The 13,852-nt window shown below is 51.9% G+C and overlaps 1 long non-coding RNA gene across 1 annotated transcript in view; it reads right to left on the bottom strand.

The window, feature by feature from the left end:
• Positions 1–912: 912 nt before the first annotated feature.
• LOC142297043 (uncharacterized) overlaps positions 913–13,852 on the bottom strand; it is a 58,706-nt gene continuing 45,766 nt past the window's right edge. Inside the window, exons 2-3 of the long non-coding RNA XR_012751726.1 lie at positions 9,845–9,889; positions 913–979 (exon numbers count right to left, since the gene is read on the bottom strand). This is a non-coding gene — a long non-coding RNA (uncharacterized LOC142297043). The remainder of the gene's footprint in view (positions 980–9,844; positions 9,890–13,852) is intronic.

Here is a 13,852-nt window from a genome sequence, read left to right as displayed (position 1 = left end):
AAAAACGGTTGCGGTTTTTCTGCAAAGCGCCGGATTGTGCTGCACAGGAAAAAACGGATGTGTGAAAGCAGCCTTAGAGCCGGATTGGCAGGCTCTGCTAAAACCGGAGGTGTGAAAGCTTGCCTACGTTCACATGCTGCGTTTTTTCCTGCATTTTTTTAATGCAATTTAAAAGTTGTTTTTTTTTTTAAAGCTGAATCTATGATATCTTTCATTATCAAGGAGGGGGAAGAGGTGAGTTGTGACATAGCCTATTGTGAATGGTGGATCCAGTGTTATCTACTGTATATAGAGGTGTTATCATTCATTATACAGGAGGGGGAGGAGGTGAACTGTGATATCTATTGTGACTGGTGGATCCTGTGTTATCTACTGTATATAGAAGTGTTATCAGGAATTGTACAGGAGGAGGAGGTGAGCTGTGACATAATCAATTGTGAGTGGTGGATACGGTGTTATCTACTATATATAGAGGTGTTTTCAGTCATTATGCAGGAGGAGGAGGTGAGCTGTGACCTTACTGATTGTGAATGGTGGATCCTGTGTTATCTACTGTATATAGAGGTGCTATCAGTCATTGCACAGGAGGAGGAGGTGAGCTGTGACATCACCTATTGTGAATGATGGATCCTATGTTATCAGCTGTATATAAAGGTGTTATCAGTCATTGTACAGGAGGAGGAGGTGAGCTGTGACATCACCTATTGTGAATGGTAGAACCTGTGTTATCTACTGTATATAAAGGTGTTAGCTATCATTTTACAGGAGGAAGAGTAGGTGAGCTGTGACATCACCTATTGGGAATGATGGATCCTGTGTTATCAGCTGTATATAGAGAAGTTATCTGTCATTGTACAGGAGGAGGAGGAGGTGAGCTGTGACATTGCGAATGGTGTCCTCTGCATTCTTTACCATATATAGAGGTGATATCTGTCCTTGTAATCCTGCCTCTGATGATAGAGTCTGCTGTAAACTGTTCCTGAAATGACAAGAAGTATGAGTCTAAAATAGCCCCAATGGTCAGTGTCAAAATTGCAAGATTGGTCATTTTGTTTTTAAATAAAGATTATAATATTAAAAAAATGACATTGTGATGCAGATTCCCTTTAAGCTCCCCCTCCCCCCCAGGTATAAGTGCCCTCTATTGTCAGGCCAAGGGTTAAGAAACATTTCTTAATTCTTTTCTCTGCATTCTCTTTCTATGAAATTATAGAAAATCCGACTGTGAATGTGAAGCAGACATGGACTTTACTCCACAGAAAGCCGCCGGCCGGACACACACATACTCACACCAGGCCGGACACACACATACTCTCACCAGGCCGGACACACATATACTCTCACCAGGCCGGACACACACATACTCTCACCAGGCCGGACACACACATACTCTCACCAGGCCGGACACACACATACTCTCACCAGGCCGGACACACACATACTCACACCAGGCCGGACACACACATACTCACACCAGGCCGGACACACACATACTCACACCAGGCCGGACACACATATACTCTCACCAGGCCGGACACACACATATACTCTCACCAGGCCGGACACACACATACTCTCACCAGGCCGGACACACATATACTCTCACCAGGCCGGACACACACATACTCACACCAGGCCGGACACACACATACTCACACCAGGCCGGACACACACATACTCACACCAGGCCGGACACACACATACTCACACCAGGCCGGACACACACATACTCACACCAGGCCGGACACACATATACTCTCACCAGGCCGGACACACACATACTCACACCAGGCCGGACACACACATACTCACACCAGCCCGGACACACACATACTCACACCAGGCCGGACACACACATACTCACACCAGGCCGGACACACACATACTCACACCAGCCCGGACACACACATACTCACACCAGGCCGGACACACACATACTCACACCAGGCCGGACACACACATACTCACACCAGGCCGGACACACACATACTCACACCAGGCCGGACACACACATACTCACACCAGGCCGGACACACACATACTCACACCAGGCCGGACACACACATACTCACACCAGCCCGGACACACACATACTCACACCAGGCCGGACACACACATACTCACACCAGGCCGGACACACACATACTCACACCAGGCCGGACACACACATACTCACACCAGCCCGGACACACACATACTCACACCAGGCCGGACACACACATACTCTCACCAGCCCGGACACACACATACTCACACCAGGCCGGACACACACATACTCTCACCAGGCCGGACACACACATACTCACACCAGGCCGGACACACACATACTCTCACCAGGCCGGACACACACATACTCTCACCAGGCCGGACACACACATACTCACACCAGGCCGGACACACACATACTCACACCAGGCCGGACACACACATACTCACACCAGGCCGGACACACACATACTCACACCAGGCCGGACACACACATACTCACACCAGGCCGGACACACACATACTCACACCAGGCCGGACACACACATACTCACACCAGGCCGGACACACATACTCACACCAGCCCGGACACACACATACTCACACCAGGCCGGACACACACATACTCTCACCAGCCCGGACACACACATACTCTCACCAGCCCGGACACACACATACTCTCACCAGCCCGGACACACACATACTCACACCAGGCCGGACACACACATACTCTCACCAGGCCGGACACACACATACTCACACCAGGCCGGACACACACATACTCTCACCAGGCCGGACACACACATACTCACACCAGGCCGGACACACACATACTCACACCAGGCCGGACACACACATACTCACACCAGGCCGGACACACACATACTCACACCAGGCCGGACACACACATACTCACACCAGGCCGGACACACACATACTCACACCAGGCCGGACACACACATACTCACACCAGGCCGGACACACACATACTCACACCAGGCCGGACACACACATACTCTCACCAGGTCGGACACATACATACTCACACCAGGCCGGACACACATATACTCTCACCAGGCCGGACACACACATACTCTCACCAGGCCGGACACACACATACTCTCACCAGGCCGGACACACACATACTCACACCAGGCCGGACACACACATACTCACACCAGGCCGGACACACACATACTCTCACCAGGCCGGACACACACATACTCTCACCAGGCCGGACACACACATACTCTCACCAGCCCGGACACACACATACTCACACCAGGCCGGACACACACATACTCTCACCAGGCCGGACACACACATACTCTCACCAGCCCGGACACACACATACTCTCACCAGGCCGGACACACACATACTCACACCAGGCCGGATACACACATACTCACACCAGGCCGGACACACACATACTCTCACCAGGCCGGATACACACATACTCACACCAGGCCGGACACACACATACTCACACCAGGCCGGACACACACATACTCACACCAGGCCGGACACACACATACTCTCACCAGGCCGGACACACACATACTCACACCAGGCCGGACACACACATACTCACACCAGGCCGGACACACACATACTCTCACCAGGCCGGATACACACATACTCACACCAGGCCGGACACACACATACTCACACCAGGCCGGACACACACATACTCACACCAGGCCGGACACACACATACTCACACCAGGCCGGACACACACATACTCACACCAGCCCGGACACACACATACTCACACCAGGCCGGACACACACATACTCACACCAGGCCGGACACACACATACTCACACCAGGCCGGACACACACATACTCACACCAGGCCGGACACACACATACTCACACCAGGCCGGACACACACATACTCACACCAGGCCGGACACACACATACTCACACCAGGCCGGACACACACATACTCACACCAGGCCGGACACACACATACTCACACCAGGCCGGACACACACATACTCACACCAGGCCGGACACACACATACTCACACCAGGCCGGACACACACATACTCACACCAGGCCGGACACACACATACTCACACCAGGCCGGACACACATACTCACACCAGCCCGGACACACACATACTCACACCAGGCCGGACACACACATACTCTCACCAGCCCGGACACACACATACTCACACCAGGCCGGACACACACATACTCACACCAGGCCGGACACACACATACTCACACCAGGCCGGACACACACATACTCACACCAGGCCGGACACACACATACTCACACCAGGCCGGACACACACATACTCACACCAGGCCGGACACACACATACTCACACCAGGCCGGACACACACATACTCTCACCAGGCCGGACACACACATACTCACACCATGCCGGACACACACATACTCACACCAGGCCGGACACACACATACTCACACCAGGCCGGACACACATATACTCTCACCAGGCCGGACACACACATACTCACACCAGGCCGGACACACACATACTCTCACCAGGCCGGACACACACATACTCACACCATGCCGGACACACACATACTCACACCAGGCCGGACACACACATACTCTCACCAGGCCGGACACACACATACTCACACCATGCCGGACACACACATACTCACACCATGCCGGACACACACATACTCTCACCAGGCCGGACACACACATACTCTCACCAGGCCGGACACACACATACTCACACCAGGCCGGACACACACATACTCACACCAGGCCGGACACACACATACTCACACCAGGCCGGACACACACATACTCACACCAGGCCGGACACACACATACTCACACCAGGCCGGACACACACATACTCACACCAGGCCGGACACACACATACTCACACCAGGCCGGACACACACATACTCACACCAGGCCGGACACACACATACTCTCACCAGGCCGGACACACACATACTCACACCAGGCCGGACACACACATACTCTCACCAGGCCGGACACACACATACTCTCACCAGGCCGGACACACACATACTCACACCAGGCCGGACACACACATACTCACACCAGGCCGGACACACACATACTCTCACCAGGCCGGACACACACATACTCACACCAGGCCGGACACACACATACTCACACCAGGCCGGACACACACATACTCACACCAGGCCGGACACACACATACTCACACCAGGCCGGACACACACATACTCACACCAGGCCGGACACACACATACTCTCACCAGGCCGGACACACACATACTCTCACCAGGCCGGACACACACATACTCACACCAGGCCGGACACACACATACTCACACCAGGCCGGACACACACATACTCTCACCAGGCCGGACACACACATACTCACACCAGGTCGGACACACACATACTCTCACCAGGCCGGACACACATATACTCTCACCAGGCCGGACACACACATACTCACACCAGGCCGGACACACACATACTCTCACCAGGCCGGACACACATATACTCTCACCAGGCCGGACACACACATACTCACACCAGGCCGGACACACACATACTCACACCAGGCCAGACACACACATACTCACACCAGGCCGGACACACACATACTCACACCAGGCCGGACACACATATACTCTCACCAGGCCGGACACACACATACTCACACCAGGCCGGACACACACATACTCACACCAGGCCGGACACACATATACTCTCACCAGGCCGGACACACACATACTCTCACCAGGCCGGACACACACATACTCTCACCAGGCCGGACACACACATATACTCTCACCAGGCCGGACACACACATACTCTCACCAGGCCGGACACACACATACTCTCACCAGGCCGGACACACACATACTCTCACCAGGCCGGACACACACATACTCTCACCAGGCCGGACACACACATACTCACACCAGGCCGGACACACACATACTCTCACCAGGCCGGACACACACATACTCACACCAGGCCGGACACACACATACTCTCACCAGGCCGGACACACACATACTCTCACCAGGCCGGACACACACATACTCTCACCAGGCCGGACACACACATACTCACACCAGGCCGGACACACACATACTCTCACCAGGCCGGACACACACATACTCTCACCACGCCGGACACACACATACTCTCACCAGGCCGGACACACACATACTCACACCAGGCCGGACACACACATACTCTCACCACGCCGGACACACACATACTCTCACCAGGCCGGACACACACATACTCACACCAGGCCGGACACACACATACTCTCACCACGCCGGACACACACATACTCTCACCACGCCGGACACACACATACTCTCACCAGGCCGGACACACACATACTCTCACCAGGCCGGACACACACATACTCTCACCAGGCCGGACACACACATACTCTCACCAGGCCGGACACACACATACTCTCACCAGGCCGGACACACACATACTCACACCAGGCCGGACACACACATACTCTCACCAGGCCGGACACACACATACTCTCACCAGGCCGGACACACACATACTCTCACCAGGCCGGACACACACATACTCTCTCCAGGCCGGACACACACATACTCACACCAGGCCGGACACACACATACTCACACCAGGCCGGACACACACATACTCACACCAGGCCGGACACACACATACTCACACCAGGCCGGACACACACATACTCTCACCAGGCCGGACACACACATACTCACACCAGGCCGGACACACACATACTCACACCAGGCCGGACACACACATACTCTCACCAGGCCGGACACACACATACTCACACCAGGCCGGACACACACATACTCACACCAGGCCGGACACACACATACTCTCACCAGGCCGGACACACACATACTCTCACCAGGCCGGACACACACATACTCACACCAGGCCGGACACACACATACTCACACCAGGCCGGACACACACATACTCTCACCAGCCCGGACACACACATACTCACACCAGGCCGGACACACACATACTCTCACCAGGCCGGACACACACATACTCTCACCAGGCCGGACACACACATACTCTCACCAGGCCGGACACACACATACTCTCACCAGGCCGGACACACACATACTCACACCAGGCCGGACACACACATACTCACACCAGGCCGGACACACACATACTCACACCAGGCCGGACACACACATACTCTCACCAGGCCGGACACACACATACTCTCACCAGGCTGGACACACACATACTCTCACCAGGCTGGACACACACATACTCACACCAGGCCGGACACACACATACTCACACCAGGCCGGACACACATATACTCTCACCAGACCGGACACACACATACTCACACCAGGCCGTACACACACATACTCTCACCAGGCCGGACACACACATACTCACACCAGGCCGGACACACACATACTCACACCAGGCCGGACACACACATACTCACACCAGGCCGGACACACACATACTCACACCAGGCCGGACACACATATACTCTCACCAGACCGGACACACACATACTCACACCAGGCCGGACACACACATACTCTCACCAGGCCGGACACACACATACTCACACCAGGCCGGACACACACATACTCACACCAGGCCGGACACACACATACTCACACCAGGCCGGACACACACATACTCACACCAGGCCGGACACACACATACTCACACCAGGCCGGACACACACATACTCTCACCAGGCCGGACACACACATACTCACACCAGGCCGGACACACACATACTCACACCAGGCCGGACACACACATACTCACACCAGGCCGGACACACACATACTCACACCAGGCCGGACACACACATACTCACACCAGGCCGGACACACACACATACTCTCACCAGGCCGGACACACACATACTCTCACCAGGCCGGACACACACATACTCTCACCAGGCCGGACACACACATACTCACACCAGGCCGGACACACACATACTCTCACCAGGCCGGACACACACATACTCTCACCACGCCGGACACACACATACTCTCACCAGGCCGGACACACACATACTCACACCAGGCCGGACACACACATACTCTCACCACGCCGGACACACACATACTCTCACCAGGCCGGACACACACATACTCACACCAGGCCGGACACACACATACTCTCACCACGCCGGACACACACATACTCTCACCACGCCGGACACACACATACTCACACCAGGCCGGACACACACATACTCACACCAGGCCGGACACACACATACTCTCACCAGGCCGGACACACACATACTCACACCAGGCCGTACACACACATACTCACACCAGGCCGGACACACACATACTCTCACCAGGGCGGACACACACATACTCTCACCAGCCCGGACACACACATACTCTCACCAGGGCGGACACACACATACTCTCACCAGGCCGGACACACACATACTCACACCAGGCCGGACACACACATACTCTCACCAGGCCGGACACACACATACTCACACCAGGGCGGACACACACATACTCACACCAGGCCGGACACACACATACTCTGACCAGGCCGGACACACACATACTCACACCAGGCCGGACACACACATACTCTCACCAGGCCGGACACACACATACTCACACCAGGGCGGACACACACATACTCACACCAGGGCGGACACACACATACTCTCACCAGCCCGGACACACACATACTCTCACCAGGGCGGACACACACATACTCTCACCAGGGCGGACACACACATACTCTCACCAGGGCGGAAACACACATACTCTCACCAGGCCGGACACACACATACTCACACCAGGCCGGACACACACATACTCTCACCAGGCCGGACACACACATACTCACACCAGGCCGTACACACACATACTCACACCAGGCCGGACACACACATACTCTCACCAGGCCGGACACACACATACTCACACCAGGCCGGACACACACATACTCTCACCAGGCCGGACACACACATACTCACACCAGGCCGGACACACACATACTCTCACCAGGCCGGACACACACATACTCACACCAGGCCGGACACACACATACACCAGGCCGGACACACACATACTCACACCAGGCCGGACACACACATACACCAGGCCGGACACACACATACTCACACCAGGCCGGATACACACATACTCACACCAGGCCGGACACACACATACTCACACCAGGCCGGACACACACATACTCACACCAGGCCGGACACACACATACTCTCACCAGGCCGGACACACACATACTCACACCAGGCCGGACACACACATACTCACACCAGGCCGGACACACACATACTCACACCAGGCCGGACACACACATACTCTCACCAGGCCGGACACACACATACTCACACCAGGCCGGACACACACATACTCTCACCAGGCCGGACACACACATACTCACACCAGGCCGGACACACACATACACCAGGCCGGACACACACATACTCACACCAGGCCGGACACACACATACTCACACCAGGCCAGAAACACACATACTCTCACCAGGCCGGACACACACATACTCTCACCAGGCCGGACACACACATACTCTCACCAGGCCGGACACACACATACTCACACCAGGCTGGACACACACATACTCTCACCAGGCCGGACACACACATACTCTCACCAGGCCGGACACACACATAGTCACACCAGGCCGGACACACACATACTCTCACCAGGCCGGACACACACATACTCACACCAGGCCGGACACACACATACTCACACCAGGCCGGACACACACATACTCTCACCAGGCTGGACTTCATCTTCTCTTTAAAATCTCTTAAACTTGTTGAGACTGGTGTACTTACTGTGAAAATTTCTGTATGGCTGTATTATCCATTTTATAAGTCCACCTAGAGAGGGAAAGATCTCATGAGTCCAAGTGTATCCAGTCTCTGCCCACCCAGCTTCTCTGACAGCTGCAGCTTGTGCTGAGCGCTGTAAGATCTCAGCAGTAGCAGGGAGGGGGGACATTGAGGAGCTGTCAATGAAAAATGGTGGGTGGAGATTCAGCAGCAGGGAGGAAGGCATTGAGGATCTGTAAATAAAGGCAGGTGGGAGGAGAGTCAGCAGCAGGGAGGAAGGACACAGAGGCGATGTCAATAAAGAAAGGTGGGAGGACATTCAGCAGCAGGGAGGAAGGACACAGAGGCGCTGTCAATAAAGAAAGGTGGGAGGACATTCAGCTGCAGGGAGGGAGGACACACAGGCGCTGTCAATAAAGAAAGATGGAAGGACATTCAGCAGCAGGGAGGGAGGATAGTGAGGAGCTGTCAATGAAGAAAGCTGGGTGGAGATTCAGCAGCAGGGAGGAAGGACACTGAGGAGCTGTCAATCAGACCATGTGGTCGGGAATTGAGTTAAACCTTCATACAGGATCATGCATCCATTTCTATATAGGTTTTCTTAGTAAGCATCTCAGTCTCATCAGGTCTAGAAATTAAATTTCGTAATGCAGTTTTTTGCATTGTGTATTCTGGTGACAGAACTGCTTTCTATCAATGTATTTTTGGCTAAGAATTATTTCTGAAATACTTATGTGTGGATGGGATTAGAGTCACATTTGTCTTTCATTTTTTTTTTTTTACAAACATATTAGATATTACATTGGTACTAATATAATACTACTAGCCCTATTAGTGCCCATATAATACCTCCAGCCCTATTAGTGCCCATATAATACCCCCAGCCCTATTAGTGCCCATATAATACCTCCAGCCCTATTAGTGCCCATATAATACCTCCAGCCCTATTAGTGCCCATATTATATCTCCAGCCCTATTAGTGCCCATATAATTGCCCATATAATACCCCCAGCCCTATTAGTGCCCATATAATATCCCCAGCCCTATTAGTGCCCATATAATATCTCCAGCCCTATTAGTGCCCATATAATATCCGCAGCCCTATTAGTGCCCATATAATATCCGCAGCCCTATTAGTGCCCATATAATACCCCCAGCCCTATTAGTGCCCATATAATTCCCCCAGCCCTATTAGTGCCCATATTATACCTCCAGCCCTATTAGTGCCCATATAATACCCCCAGCCCTATTAGAAGCCGATATAATATCCGCAGCCCTATTAGTGCCCATATTATATCTCCAGCCCTATTAGTGCCCATATAATACCCCCAGCCCTATTAGTGCCCATATAACACCCCCAGCCCTATTAGTGCCCATATAATATCCGCAGCCCTATTAATGCCCATATTATATCTCCAGCCCTATTAGTGCGCATATAATATCCCCAGCCCTATTAGTGCCCATATAATATCCGCAGCCCTATTAGTGCCCATATAATATCCGCAGCCCTATTAGTGCCGATATTATATCTCCAGCCCTATTAGTGCCCATATAATACCCCCAGCCCTATTAATGCCCATATAATACCCCCAGCCCTATTAGTGCCCATATAATTCCCCCAGCCCTATTAGTGCCCATATAATACCCCAGCCCTATTAAAGCCCGTATAATATCCCCAGCCCTATTAGTGCCCATATAACATCCCCAGTCCTATTAGTGCCCATATAATACCACCAGCCCTATTAGTGCCCATATAATACCCCCAGCCCTATTAGTGCCCATATAATATCCCCTATTAGTGCCCATATAATACCCCCAGCCCTATTAGTGCCCATATAATACTCCCAGTACTATTAGTTCCCATATAATATCCCCAGCCCTTTTAGTGCCCATATAATACCCCCTATTAGTGCCCATATAATACCTCCTATTAGTGCCCATATAATGCCCCTAGCTTTATTAGTGTCCATATAATACCCCCAGCCCTATCAGTGCCCATGTAATACCCCAGCTCTATTAGTGCCCATATAATACCCCCAGCCCTATTAGTGCCCATATAATACTCCCAGTACTATTAGTTCCCATATAATATCCCCAGCCCTTTTAGTGCCCATATAATACCCCCTATTAGTGCCCATATAATACCCCCTATTAGTGCCCATGTACTACCCCCAGCCCTACTAGTGCCCATATAATACCCCCTATTAGTGCCCACATAATACCCCCTATTAGTGTCCATATAATACCCCCTATTAGTGCCCACATAATACACCCTATTAGTGTCCATATAATACCCCCTATTAGTGCCCACATAATACCCCCTATTAGTGTCCATATAATACCCCCTATTAGTGCCCACATAATACACCCTATTAGTGCCCATATAATACCCCCTATTAGTGCCCACATAATACCCCCTATTAGTGTCCATATAATACCCCCTATTAGTGCCCATATACTACCCCCAGCCCTATGAATGGTATCCCGCTTTGATCGCAGGCTGGCACTCTGCCGTTGGGAAATCCCAGACAGGCACGTCATGTGGCAGCGAGTGGCGGTGGCAGCTGGGGCTCCGTTACCTGCAGGGAAGACAGAAATAGACCCCGGTGCGCCCGGTCATGGACGCTCCCATGCATTATTCCATCATTCTTGTAACACCACAGATTCCTGACTGCTGTGCAGAGGGTAACACAGAGTAATAAAGCCGACATTATAAGGGGAAAAGAGAATACCTAGAACGGGAGGGAGGCCCCGCCAGGGAGGGCTGCGGTGCCATCATCCGCACCACTCATCAATTCACCTACTGGTTATTATTTGTTACTTTTTTTCACCATTCATCAATCTGTCTTACATTTATTTTTCTGGCTAAACGCTCTCATATCACCCACATTTCAAAAGTGACATAAGTGATGTAAAAGTGTAAAAAGTTACACATTTCTGCACAAAAGCCACGTGGGGTTAAATATAATTATCCTTATCAATGGCCCAGATAAAATCCCACATAATAACGTCACAGTGATCCTGTACACATGTATACATTATTATTCACTAATCATTATTTCTTTTACATTAGCGATCCTCTACTGATCCTGAGTTACCTCCTGTATTATACTCCAGAGCTGCACTCACTATTCTGCTGGTGCAGTCACTGTGTACATACATTACTGATCCTGAGTTACCTCCTGTATTATACTCCAGAGCTGCACTCACTATTCTGCTGGTGCAGTCACTGTGTACATACAGTTAGGTCCAGAAATCTTTGGACAGTGACACAATTTTGGCGAGTTGGGCTCTGCATGCCACCACATTGGATTTGAAATGAAACCTCTACAACAGAATTCAAGTGCAGATTGTAACGTTTAATTTGAAGGTTTGAACAAAAATATCTGATAGAAATTGTAGGAATTGTCACATTTCTTTACAAACACTTCACATTTTAGGAGGTCAAAAGTAATTGGACAAATAAACCAAACCCAAACAAAATATTTTTATTTTCAATATTTTGTTGTGAATCCTTTGGAGGAAATCACTGCCTTAAGTCTGGAACCCATGGACATCACCAAACGCTGGGTTTCCTCCTTCTTAATGCTTTGCCAGGCCTTTACAGCCGCAGCCTTCAGGTCTTGCTTGTTTGTGGGTCTTTCCGTCTTAAGTCTGGATTTGAGCAAGTGAAATGCATGCTCAATTGGGTTAAGATCTGGTGATTGACTTTGCCATTGCAGAATGTTCCACTTTTGTGCACTCATGAACTCCTGGGTAGCTTTGGCTGTATGCTTGGGGTCATTGTCCATCTGTACTATGAAGCGCCGTCCGATCAACTTTGCGGCATTTGGCTGAATCTGGGCTGAAAGTATATCCCGGTACACTTCAGAATTCATCCGGCTACTCTTGTCTGCTGTTATGTCATCAATAAACACAAGTGACCCAGTGCCATTGAAAGCCATGCATGCCCATGCCATCACGTTGCCTCCACCATGTTTTACAGAGGATGTGGTGTGCCTTGGATCATGT

Source organism: Anomaloglossus baeobatrachus, chromosome 3 (genome assembly GCF_048569485.1).
Source record: "Anomaloglossus baeobatrachus isolate aAnoBae1 chromosome 3, aAnoBae1.hap1, whole genome shotgun sequence".
Taxonomy (NCBI): Eukaryota; Metazoa; Chordata; class Amphibia; order Anura; family Aromobatidae; genus Anomaloglossus; species Anomaloglossus baeobatrachus.
The sequence above is the reverse complement of the archived record's forward strand: the minus strand, read 5'-3'. Positions and strand labels throughout refer to the sequence as shown.